Source organism: Scyliorhinus torazame, chromosome 16, assembly GCF_047496885.1.
Source record: "Scyliorhinus torazame isolate Kashiwa2021f chromosome 16, sScyTor2.1, whole genome shotgun sequence".
In the NCBI taxonomy this organism is placed as follows: domain Eukaryota; kingdom Metazoa; phylum Chordata; class Chondrichthyes; order Carcharhiniformes; family Scyliorhinidae; genus Scyliorhinus; species Scyliorhinus torazame.
In genome coordinates, this window is record NC_092722.1 from 177,711,062 (window position 1) to 177,723,266 (window position 12,205).

Consider the following 12,205-nt stretch of genomic DNA (forward strand, 5'->3'; position numbering starts at 1 on the left):
GGGCCGCCAACATTTCCGACGCCCTCCCGCGATTCTCCCAAGCAGGGGGAACGGCCCGGTCGTGTTTCGTGGGCCGCAGGCCGGAGAATCGCCGGAGACACCGAAAATGGCGATTCTCCGGCACCCCGCTATACTGAGGCCCGGATGGGCCGAACGGCCAGGCCAAAATGGCGGTATCCCCCCGGCGCCGGCCACACCTGGTCGCTGCAGTCGTGGGCGGTGCGTGAACGCTGGGGGGGGGCGGCCTGTGGGGGGGCGAGGGGGGATCCTGCACCGGGGGGTACCTCAGATGTCGGGTGGCCCGCGATCGGTGCCCACCGATCGTCGGGCCGTCCTCTCTGAAGGAGGACCTCCTTCCCTCCGCGGCCCCACAAGATCCGTCCCCCATCTTCTTGCGGGGCGGACTTAGAGAGGACGGCAACGCCGCATGCGCGGATGACGCCCGTTATGCGGCGCCGGCCGCGTCATCTATGCGGCGCCGCTTTTACGTGGGCGACAAGGCCTGGCGCGGGTAGATGACACGGCCCCGATCCTGGCCCATTGTCAGGGTCTGAATCGGTCGGGACCGGGGCCGTTCCGCGCCGTCGTGAACCTCGACGGCGTTCACGACGGCGCAGCCACTTCGGCGTGGGAGTGGAGAATCCCGCCCCCTTTTAAGCACTCAAGCTGACTGTGGTAATACACACTCCCCTCTGAACCCAAGTGAATGTCTGTGGATTTCTCTTCAAAATTTCCCCCCAGATGATTCTTATACTGTGAGCCTCCAGGGGCATCATTCTCCGACCCCCCGTCGGGTCGGAGAATGGCCGTTGGCCGCCGTGAATCCCACCCCCGCCCCCGCCGAAGTCTCCGCTCCCGGAGATTGGGCGGGGGCGGGAATCGGGCCGCGTCGGTTGGCGGGACCCCCCGCTGGATTCTCTGGCCCGGATGGGCCGAAGTCCCGCCCAGAAATTGCCTGTCCCGCCGGCGTAAATCAAACCTGGTATTTACCGGCGGGACCAGGCGGCGTGGGCGGGCTCCGGGGTCCTGGGGGGGGCGCGGGGCGATCTGACCCCGGGGGGTGCCCCCACGGTGGCCTAGCCCGCGATTGGGGCCCACCGATTCGCGGGCGGGCCTGTGCCATGGGGGCACTCTTTCCCTTCCGCCTTCGCAACGGTCTCCACCATGGTGGAGGCGGAAGAGACTCTCCCCACTGCGCATGCGCGGGAAACTGACAGCGGCCGCTGACGCTCCCGCGCATGCGCCGGGAAACTGACAGCGGCCGCTGACGCTCCCGCGCATGCGCCGCATTTCCGCGCCAGCTGGCGGGGCAACAAACGCCATTTCCGCCAGCTGGCGGGGCGGAAATCCCTCTGGCTTCGGCCTAGCCCCTCAATGTTGGGGCTAGGCCGCCAAAGATGCGGAGCATTCCGCACCTTTGGGCCGGTGCAATGCCCGTCTGATTGGCGCCGTCTTTGGCGCCAGTCGGCGGACATCGCGCCGTTGGGGGAGAATTTCGCCCCTGGTCTCAATGAATTCAGGGGCGTCATTCTCCGACCCCCCAGCGGGTCGGAGAATGGCCGTTGGCCGCCATGAATCCCGCCCCCGCCGGTTGCCGAAGTCTCCGAAGGGAGAAAAGTCGGCGGGGCGTTAATGGCGTCGCTGACGTCGGAGAATGGCACGGGTCTGCGCAAGGCAGCCGATTTTGGGCCTGCCGATATTCTCCCTTCCGGATGGGCCGAAGTCCCGTCGACGTGATGACCGTTCACGTCGACGTAAATTAAATCTCCTTTTCATCGGCGTGAACCTGTGCTCCAGGTTCACGCCGAACAGCGTGGAGGTGAGTGACGGCCTGGGGGGTTGGCCGCTGGGCAGGCGATGGCGTGGCCGCAGTCTGAATGTGTGAGGAGAGGTGTGTCTCTGGTTGTGTGTGTGTGTGTGTGCGGCGGGGGGGGGGGGGGGTTAGAGTGGGATGGGCTCCGGGGGAGTGCCGGGAGGGGATCCGTGCCGGGGAGGGGGATGGGGGGTCCGTGCTGGGGAGGGGGATGGGGGGGGGTCCGTGCCGGGGAGGAGGAAGGGGGGGGGCCCGTGCCGGGGAGGAGGTTGGGGTCCGTGCCGGGGAGGGGGATGGGGGGTCCGTGCCGGGGAGGGGGATGGGGGGGTCCGTGCCGGGGAGGAGGATGGGGGGGGCCCGTGCCGGGGAGGTTGGGGTCCGTGCCGGGGAGGGGGATGGGGGGTCCGTGCCGGGGAAGGGGATGGGGGGCTCCGTGCCGGGGAGGGGGATGGGGGGGGTCCGTGCCGGGGAGGAGGATGGGGGGCGGGGCCTGTGCCGGGGAGGAGGCTGGGGTCCGTGCCGGGGAGGGTGATGGGGGGTCCGTGCCGGGGAGGGGGATGGGGGGGTCCGTGCCGGGGAGGTGGATGGGGGGGGGCCCGTGCCGGGGAGGAGGTTGGGGTCCGTGCCGGGGAGGGGGATGTGGGGTCCGTGCCGGGGAGAGTGATGGGGGGGGGGGTTCCGATCCGGGGAGGGGGATGGGGGGTCCGTGCCGGGGAGGAGGATGGGGGGGGTTCCGTGCCGGGGAGGAGGATGGAGGGTCCGTGCCGGGGAGGGGGATGGGGGGTCCGTGCCGGGGAGGGGGATGGGGGGGTCCGTGCCGGGGAGGGGGATGGGGGGTCCGTGCCAGGGAGGAGGGGTCCGTGCCGGGGAGGAGGACGGGGGGGGCGGGTCCGTGCCAGGGAGGGGGATGGGGGGGGTCCGTGCCGGGGAGGGGGGGGTGCGAGGGCAAGTGAGTTGGTCCACCTGGCCAGGTGCCAGCCTCCAACAGTTGGACCCATGCGGTCCATGCCAACTGGCTGGGGGGGAGGAGGGGATATGGGCAATGATGACATATCGTCGTTCCCCCCCCCCCCCCCCCCCCCCCACCAGGCCGTCATGTTTTCCGATCATCCAGCGATGTTGGCCGCCGTGGCGGCAGCCGCTAATGTCCATGTTGCCCTGGATGAGGAGGAGGAGCGTGCCAGAGAGGCGGCGCAGGCTGCCGCAGAGGGGCAGGCGGCAGCCGCCCAGGCTGGAGGGACACCTGACCGACAGGACGAGGAGGGGGAGGAGGACGTCGCGGCCCCTCGGCAACGGAGGCACCCAAGGGCGCCCCGTGTGTACCGGCCCCGGCAGTCATACCAGGACCTCACGGACCGGGAATGCAGGAGGAGACTCCGGATGAGGCGGGAAACCGTGGCACACATCTGCCACCTGCTGGCACACCTGTCACCGCGTGGCACTGGCGGGGGACACCCTCTTCCCGCGTCCGTCAAGGTTACGGTGGCCCTGAACTTTTATGCAACGGGGTCATTCCAGGCACCGAGTGGGGACCTGTCCGGCATATCGCAGACATCGGTGCATCCGGGCAGTGACAGATGCCCTATATGCCATGGCGCACCGCTACATCCGCTTCCCTGTGGACCGGGCCAGCCAAGATGCCCGGGCCGTGGGCTTCTCTGCCGTGGCCGGGTTCCCCATGGTCCAGGGCGCGATTGATGGGATGCACATCGCCGTGCGGCCACCTGCAGATAACAGGGCCGTGTTCACCAATAGGAAGGGGACCTATTCGATGAACGTACAGGTGGTCTGCGACCACCGCATGATGATCCTGCAAGTCTGCGCCCGTTACCCAGGCAGTGTACACGACTCATACGTGTTGTCGCGGTCATCCATCCCCAGCATGTATGAGGGACGCCATCCCCGGCTGAGGGGCTGGTTGCTGGGCGACAGGGGCTACCCATTGCGATCGTGGCTGATGACGCCTATACGGAGGCCACGCAATGAGGCGGAGAACCGCTACAATGATGCCCATGTAGCGACAAGGGGAGTGATCGAGAGGTGCTTTGGCGTGCTGAAGATGCGTTTCAGGTGCCTGGACCTCTCTGGGGGCGCCCTCCAGTATCGGTCCGATAGGGTCGGCCGCATCATTGTGATGTGCTGCGTCCTGCACAACATAGCCCAGCAGAGGGGCGATGTGCCGCAGGCAGAGGAGGGCGGAGTGGAGGAGCAGCAGGAAGAGACGCAGTCCTCCCCAGATGAGGGGGATGGGGGCAATGGTCAGGGCAGACGGGGTATACACAGGCAGGTGGCTGTCCACCGTTACCGGCTGGCCCAGCGGGCACGGGACAGACTGATAGCCGCCCGCTTCACTGACTAGATGGGCGTGGGAATCGGGTAGTATGGCCACAGACCGCACACCATGGCAACAGCAGACCACCCACACCCCCCACCCATCCACCCACCCAGCACCCTCACCCCCCTCCCCAACCCCACCCGCGCCACCCGCATGCACACCAGCCCCCCCCCCCCATTGCCAATCCACCTGCGGCACAACGGGCCGGGCTCACACAGTTGCGGGTGGACGCGTGTCTATTGCAGGCCATGGAGGATGATGACAACCCGCCCTGCGGTGAGCTCCTGGCTCCACATCGTTGGACTATGTCTGACCCATGGCCACAGTACCACCATCCACCCGGACCATCCCTGCATGCGGCTGTGACACTGCAGCGCACGGTCCCGTCCTCTGCCCGGGGGGGGATGTTGATGGCGGCCCAGGGGGAAGGGGGCAGACTCACCTGGGGTTGAGGTAAGACCACCCCTCACACACACACTTGCGCTCAACGTACATGACACCCCCCGCACGCTTTGGACAGAGCACAAAGGCAGCTTCTGTAGGTGTAACATTGACTTTAATAACCAAAGGAGTTCATGCACGTGCCCTAGCCCCTAAAACTCATCTATGCCCTGCACCCGTGCCAACTTACTCAGTGTCGAATTGTTTGGCCTTACGGGCCCTTTGACTATGTCTACGTGGTTCCCCAGACGGTACAGCAGAACTGGAGGTGGACTCCTGTGATTCCTGCCCTCTGACACTGGATCCCTTTGGCGGCCGTTTCCTGGGGCGTCCTGGCCTAGATGGGCCAGACCGCGGCCCGGGCGACTGGGATGGCGAGCTGCCAGTCTGTCCTGCCCGTTGCCCACCCGATGCACCTGGGACGGAAGGGGGGGAGTCCGAGGTGTCGCGGTGTACCGGGACCTCCCCTACAGGGGGAGCCGGGACGGACCACACCACCTCCTCCTCCCTCGGGGTGCCCGATGGCCCCCAGGCCTCTACATGGGTGGGGGATGCGAACGGACTGGCCATCCGACACCCCCCCGACATCTGGCGCTGCCAGTCCTGGAGGCCCGTGCTGGTATCGACAGGGGTCTGCAGGTTTGCAGCCATGGAGCCCAGGGGGTTGGCAAACCCTGTCTGTGACAGTGCGACACCGGCTCGCACATGGCCACTGGCGCCGATGCCCTCAACGATGGCCTGCTGAGACTGGGCCATGGCCTGCAGAGACTGGGCCATGGCCTGCAGAGACTGGGCTATGGTGTTGAGCGCCTCTGCCATCTGGCGCTGGCACTGGCTCATGGCCTCCTGTGAGAGGGCAGCCATGTCCTGGGCCACAGACGCCGCCTGCACGGAAAGCCCCAGGCCTCGCAAACCGTTCCCCATGTCTGACACCGTCGCACCCATTGCCTCCACCGCGGACGCCACCCGTGCGGTGTCGGCCTGGGTGGCACGCATGACCGGCACCACTTCCAGCTCCTGGACGCGGGTGGACTCCTCCACCTGCGACTGCAGCCGCCGCAAGCCGGCCGTCACCCTCTCCGCTCGTCTCCGGGTCGGTGGTTGCATCAGATCTATAGAACATAGAACATAGAACAATACAGCGCAGTACAGGCCCTTCGGCCCACGATGTTGCACCGAAACAAAAGCCATCTAACCTACACTATACCATTATCATCCATATGTTTATCCAATAAACTTTTAAATGCCCTTAATGTTGGCGAGTTCACTACTGTAGCAGGTAAGGCATTCCACGGCCTCACTACTCTTTGCGTAAAGAACCTACCCCTGACCTCTGTCCTATATCTATTACCCCTCAGTTTAAGGCTATGTCCCCTCGTGCTAGCCATTTCCATCCGCGGGAGAAGGTTCTCACTGTCCACCCTATCTAACCCTCTGATCATTTTGTATGCCTCTATTAAGTCTCCTCTTAACCTTCTTCTCTCTAACGAAAACAACCTCAAGTCCATCAGCCTTTCCTCATAAGATTTTCCCTCCATACCAGGCAACATCCTGGTAAATCTCCTCTGCACCCGTTCCAAAGCCTCCACGTCCTTCCTATAATGCGGTGACCAGAACTGTACGCAATACTCCAAATGCGGCCGTACCAGAGTTCTGTACAGCTGCAACATGACCTCCTGACTCCGGAACTCAATCCCTCTACCAATAAAGGCCAACACTCCATAGGCCTTCTTCACCACCCTATCAACCTGGGTGGCAACTTTCAGGGATCTATGTACATGGACACCTAGATCCCTCTGCTCATCCACACTTTCAAGAACTTTTCCATTAGCCACATATTCCACATTCCTGTTTTTCCTTCCAAAGTGAATCACCTCACACTTCTCTACATTAAACTCCATTTGCCACCTCTCAGCCCAGCACTGCAGCTTATCTATATCCCTCTGTAACCTGCTACTTCCTTCCTCACTATCGACAACACCACCGACTTTAGTATCGTCTGCAAATTTACTCACCCACCCTTCTGCGCCTTCCTCTAGGTCATTGATAAAAATAACAAACAGCAACGGCCCCAGAACAGATCCTTGTGGTACTCCACTTGTGACAGAACTCCATTCTGAACATTTCCCATCAACCACCACCCTCTGTCTTCTTTCAGCTAGCCAATTTCTGATCCACATCTCTAAATCACCCTCAATCCCCAGCCTCCGTATTTTCTGCAATAGCCTACCGTGGGGAACCTTATCAAACGCTTTGCTGAAATCCATATACACCACATCAACTGCTCTACCCTCGTCTACCTGTTCAGTCACCTTCTCAAAGAACTCGATAAGGTTTGTGAGACATGACCTACCCTTCACAAAGCCATGCTGACTATCCCTGATCATATTATTGTGGGTGTGGAAACTCCAGGAACCCGGGATCCATCTGGGCGGCAGATGTTCGCTTGGGCTGGGCTGCCCTCCAACCGCCCGGCCCCTCTGCTGCTCCTACCTCCACCTGCTGTACCGGGACGGCTGTGTTGTGCGCACCAGTGAGTGTACCAGACGCCTCATCACTAAAGTGCCCAACCGAGGTGAGTGTTTCTGCGATGGTGGAGGGTGCTGGTGACAGCAGTGGCGTTGTGTCGTGCTCTTCGTCCCACTCTGAGTCCATGGCACTTTGGGGTGGGGGTTCGTCTCCACCCATCCACTCTGAGTCACTGTCCGGTATTTCGTCTTCCTGGGTAGTGCTGTCCCGGGTAGGGGTGTCCTGGGCAGTGCTGTCCTGGGTAGTGGTGTCCTGGGTAGTGGTGTCCTGGGTAGTGGTGTCCTGGGTAGTGGTGTCCTGGGTAGTGGTGTCCTGGCTCGGATGTGACGGGGGCCTGTGGCTGCCCCCCTCGTCGCTGGGTGGTCGCTCCCGCACGTGATGGGGGTGTCGTCTCCCTGTTGTTCCAGGTCTCTCCGTCTCCCGTGGTGTGCGAGGGGCATCCTGCGGGCGTCGCATGCTGGAGGGTCCGGGTCTCTCTGTCTCCCGTGGCCTCCAAGGGCATCCTGCGGGCGTCGCATGCTGGAGGGTCCGGGTCTCTCTGTCTCCCGTGGCCTCCGAGGGTTATCCTGCGGGCGTCGCATGCTGGAGGGTCCGGGTCTCTCTGTCTCCCGTGGCCTCCAAGGGCATCCTGCGGGCGTCGCATGCTGGAGGGTCCGGGTCTCTCTGTCTCCCATGGCCTCCGAGGGGCATCCTGCTGGCATCGCATGCTGGAGGGTCCGGGTCTCTCTGTCTCCCGTCGCCTCCGAGGGGCATCCTGCGGGCGGTCTGCATCTGCGGGGATGGGTGCCTGGACGTTTGGTCCTGCGATACACAATGAAGCATGCATGGTTAGACACGCAGGCAGTGATCAGGTGATATGGGGGAGGGGGGATATGGGGGAGGGGGGATATGGGGACCGGCTGTCGGTGGCTCACTTGCTAGTACGCCCCCGACCTCTGCATCAGCAACCTCCCGGTCGTCAGGTCCGCCAGCCAGTTCCAGGGCCCTTTCCTCGTGTTCGGTCAGTGGCCTCTCATCAGCGGGGCCTCCTCCAGTCCTCACATGCTCCCTATTGTTGTGTGCGCGCTTCTCCTGTTGGGGGTGGGGGGTGGGTGGGGGTGGTGGCAGGGGTAAAAGGCTACACTGTTAGGCAGGTATATGAATGCACGCCATCGGTTGCGCGTGCATTGCAGAGGTTAAGGTTAGGGCTGGATTCACTTGGGGATATGGGGGATATGGGGGAGGGGGGATATGGGGGAGGGGTGGATATGGGGAATATGGGGAAGGGGGGATATGGGGGAGGGGGGATATGGGGGAGGGGGATATGGGGAGGGGAAATGGGGGAGGGGGGCATATGGGGGAGGGGGGATATGGGGGAGGGGGGATATGGGGAGGGGGATATGGGGGAGGGGGGATATGGGGGATATGGGGAGGGGGATATGGGGGAGGGGTGGATATGGGGGATATGGGGGGGTATGGCAGAGGGGGGATATGGGGAGGGGGGATATGGGGGAGGGGGGATATGGGGGAGGGGGGGTATGGGGAGGGAGGATATGGGGGAGAGCGGCTATGGGGAGGGGGATATGGGGGAGGGCGGATATGGGGGAGGGGGGATATGGGGGACGGGGATATGGGGGAGGGGGGATATGGGGAGGGGGATATGGGGGAGGGGGGATATGGGGAGGGGGGTATATGGGGAGGGGGGATATGGGGGAGGGGATATGGGGATGGGGGGGATATGGTGGAGGGGGATATGGGGGAGGGGGGATATGGGGGAGGGGATATGGGGGAGGGGGAGATATGGGGAGGGGGGATATGGGGGAGGCTCACCCTGCCTGCTCTGACGAGGTCGTTCACCTTCTTGTGGCACTGGGTGCCTGTCCGTGGTGTCAGGGCCACAGCGATGATGGCGTCTGCCACTTCCCTCCACAGACGCCGGCTGTGGCGTGGGGCAACTCTGCGGCCGTGCCCGGGCTACAGGGCGTCCCTCCTCTGCTCCACTGCGTCCAGGAGCGCCTCCACATCGCGTGACTCGAACCTCGGGGCTGAGCGGCGGCCAGCCATCCAGTCGGGTGTTCCGGTCGGGTGGGGGCGAGCAGCGCGGCCTTATGAGCCGTCACACCGTGCGGCGCATATGACGCTGCACGGCGTGAACCACGTGCGCAAGTGCGGATCCCGTTACGTCGTTGCTAGTCCATTTCGGGCCGGAGACTTTTGACCCATTTTTCCGGTGTGACGCAAGTCGGATTTGCGCCGTTTTTTGCGCCGATTGGCGGACTTTGCGCCGACAACGGAGAATTTCGCCCCTGATTTCTGAATTCAGTGATTTCAAATTCTGCTTTCAAAAGTCACGTCTTCAAATCTTCTTCTAAATTATGCTTTCCCTCCATTGCTTCCATCAAGGTTTCTCTTTCAGGTTTTACACCTCTCCCTTCAGGTTTCCTTCATCTTACAAGTTTTTACACAATCGCTTCTGGGCTTTTTTGCTAAGATAAGCGTGAGATCAGGGGCAAAATTCTCCGGAAACGGCGCGATGTCCGCCGACCGGCGCCAAAAACGCGCAAATCAGTCCGGCATCGCGTCGCCCCAAAGGTGCGGAATCCTCCGCATCTTGAGGGGCCGAGCCCTCACCTTGAGGGGCTAGGCCCGCGCCGGACTGATTTCCGCCCCGCCAGCTGGCGGGAAAGGCCTTTGGTGCCCCGCCAGCTGGCGCGGAAATGACATTGCCAGGCTGCGCATGCACGGGAGCGTCAGCAGCCGCTGACAGTATTCCCACACATGCGCAGTGGAGGGAGTCTCTCCCGCCTCTGCCATGGTGGAGACCGTGGCGAAGGCGGAAGGAAAAGAGTGCCCCCACGGCACAGGCCCGCCCGCGGATCGGTGGGCCACGATCGCGGGCCAGGTCACCGTGGGGGCACCCCCCGGGGCCATATTGCCCCGCGCCCCCCCAGGACCCCGGAGCCCACCCGCGCCGCCGGTAAGAGAGGTGGTTTAATCCACGCCGGTGGGGCAGGCATTCTAGCAGCCGGACTTCGACCCATTCGGGCCGGAGAATCGCGGGGGGCGGGGGGGTCCCGCCAACCGGCGCAGCGTGATTCACGCCCCCGCCGAATCTCTGGTGCCGGAGAATTCGGCAACCAGCAGGGGCGGGATTCACGCCAGCCCCCGGCGATTCTCCGACCCGGCGGGGGGTCGGAGAATCTCGCCCCATGAATTGGATTCAGTTTGAATTGGTTTTTGGAGCAGGCAAGGAGCTGGATTAGGGGTTTGCCCCCGTCCACACTCTGAGCTCTGGCTTTGCAACTCTGATAAAGTAATTTTAAAAAAATGTTTTTTAAACAAACTCTGAGGTCCAGCCACCGATTTCCACAATTATTTCAAATGATGGCCAGTATTTTCCAGCTGCTGTAATTAACTTTTCCTGCTGGCAGCATATCCCTGCCCACAGGTTTCCAGGTGGCGTGAGGCGGTTTCAATGGGAAATCCCTTCGACAAGTGGCAGGAGTATAGAATTCCACCGCCAACGAATGGTGCGCAGCTAAGAAACACATAGCTGGGGAAGTGGAGAATCCAGCCCAATGTCTCTCAAACTACAGTAATTTCTCATAAACCTTAGCACCACTGCAGGAATCTTTCTGACCTTGCATGATGCAATGCCTTTTCAGCTCTCTGTTACTTTACTGAACAGTAATCTGTTCTGGCTCCCAGTTTCCTCTGTTCCATTAACTCCAAACTTCTCATTTCTCTATTTTCCTTAACTAGCTGGACTTTAGATTTCCAGCATCTGTTTTCTTTCCCATTACTCCATAGTATGGCTTTTCTTCTCGCAAGGCAAAGAGATATGTTCCCTCTTTAGCCTTCTAAAACCAACTACTTTTAGCAGAGCCATGACAGCTAACTTCTCTCTCACTATCTATCTCCAACTGCAATCAAATTAGCTAAACTAAAACTTGAAATGAAATGAAAAGAAAAATGCTTATTGTCACGAGTAGGCTTCAATGAAGTTACTGTGAAAAGCCCCTAGTCGCCACATTTCGGCACCTATTCGGGGAGGCTGGTACGGGAATTGAACCATGCTGCTGGCCTGCTTTAAAAGCCAGCGATTTAGCCCAGTGAGCTAAACCAGCCCCTTGAAACCTAAAAGCTTCTCTACCTTACAGGGCCCCAGTTGCTAAGCAACCACTGCTGGTTTGTTTCCTGTTTTTGCCATAGCCTTCTCTAAGTACAATACAATTACCATTAGAATTGAAAATAACCCCAAACACAAACACCTTCATCCGGCATGAATCTAACTATAGGTTTTACCCTTCCAGGCACAGAAACATTAATTTAAAAAAAAAATTTAATGACGCAATGTGTGCTTTTATTGAAAATTTAGCACAAACACAAGTTTACCATGGACTGATTGCCCAACATTTACTTCAGCTTCTTCTTGGGTCGCAGATCGTTTGTGTGGCCACACTTGGTTTTCCGTCAGTTTGATGCACGGGGTTGCAAACGGGCATAGCACTTGCGACAGATTCACCTTGTCGCAGTTGTATTTCTGAGCAAGGACTCGGTTGGAAGCGTCCAGGACACCACCCCTCAGACGCAGCACCAGATGTAGAGTCGACTCTTTCTGGATATTGTAGTCAGACAAGGTGCGTCCATCTTCCAGCTGCTTCCCAGCGAAGATCAAACGCGGCTGATCCGGGGGAATCCTCTCCTTGTCCTGGGTTTTGGCTTTCACATTCGCGATGGTGTCGCTCGGTTCCACCTCCAGGGTGATGGTTTTCCCGGTCAGATTTCACAAAAATCTGCATCTTGTCTGTTTCCGACTGTCAAAACCGAAAAACACAGAAACATTAAATTAAACCCACTTAAAACTATACCTTATTTCTAATGTTTACCAATTCAAATATAAATGCCTTACAATAAATTTTGTTTCCCTAACAACCTCCAACCAAGACACAATGCATCGTCAATTCAGAACCATACAAAAGTAATCTGAGAAAGTCAATATCTTATTAGGTCCTAAAATGAATGTCGTCCACTTTTATGATAAGCAAACAGTTCGCAAGAAGTTGAATTCAAGATACACTGCGTGGGACGAATTAACCTCCAAGAAC

At 60.3% G+C, this 12,205-nt stretch overlaps 1 pseudogene; it reads right to left on the reverse strand.

Annotated features, from left to right (window-relative positions):
- Window positions 1–11,438: 11,438 nt before the first annotated feature.
- LOC140392457 (ubiquitin-ribosomal protein eL40 fusion protein-like) lies at window positions 11,439–11,883 on the reverse strand (annotated as a pseudogene).
- Between the last annotated feature and the right edge of the window lie 322 nt (window positions 11,884–12,205).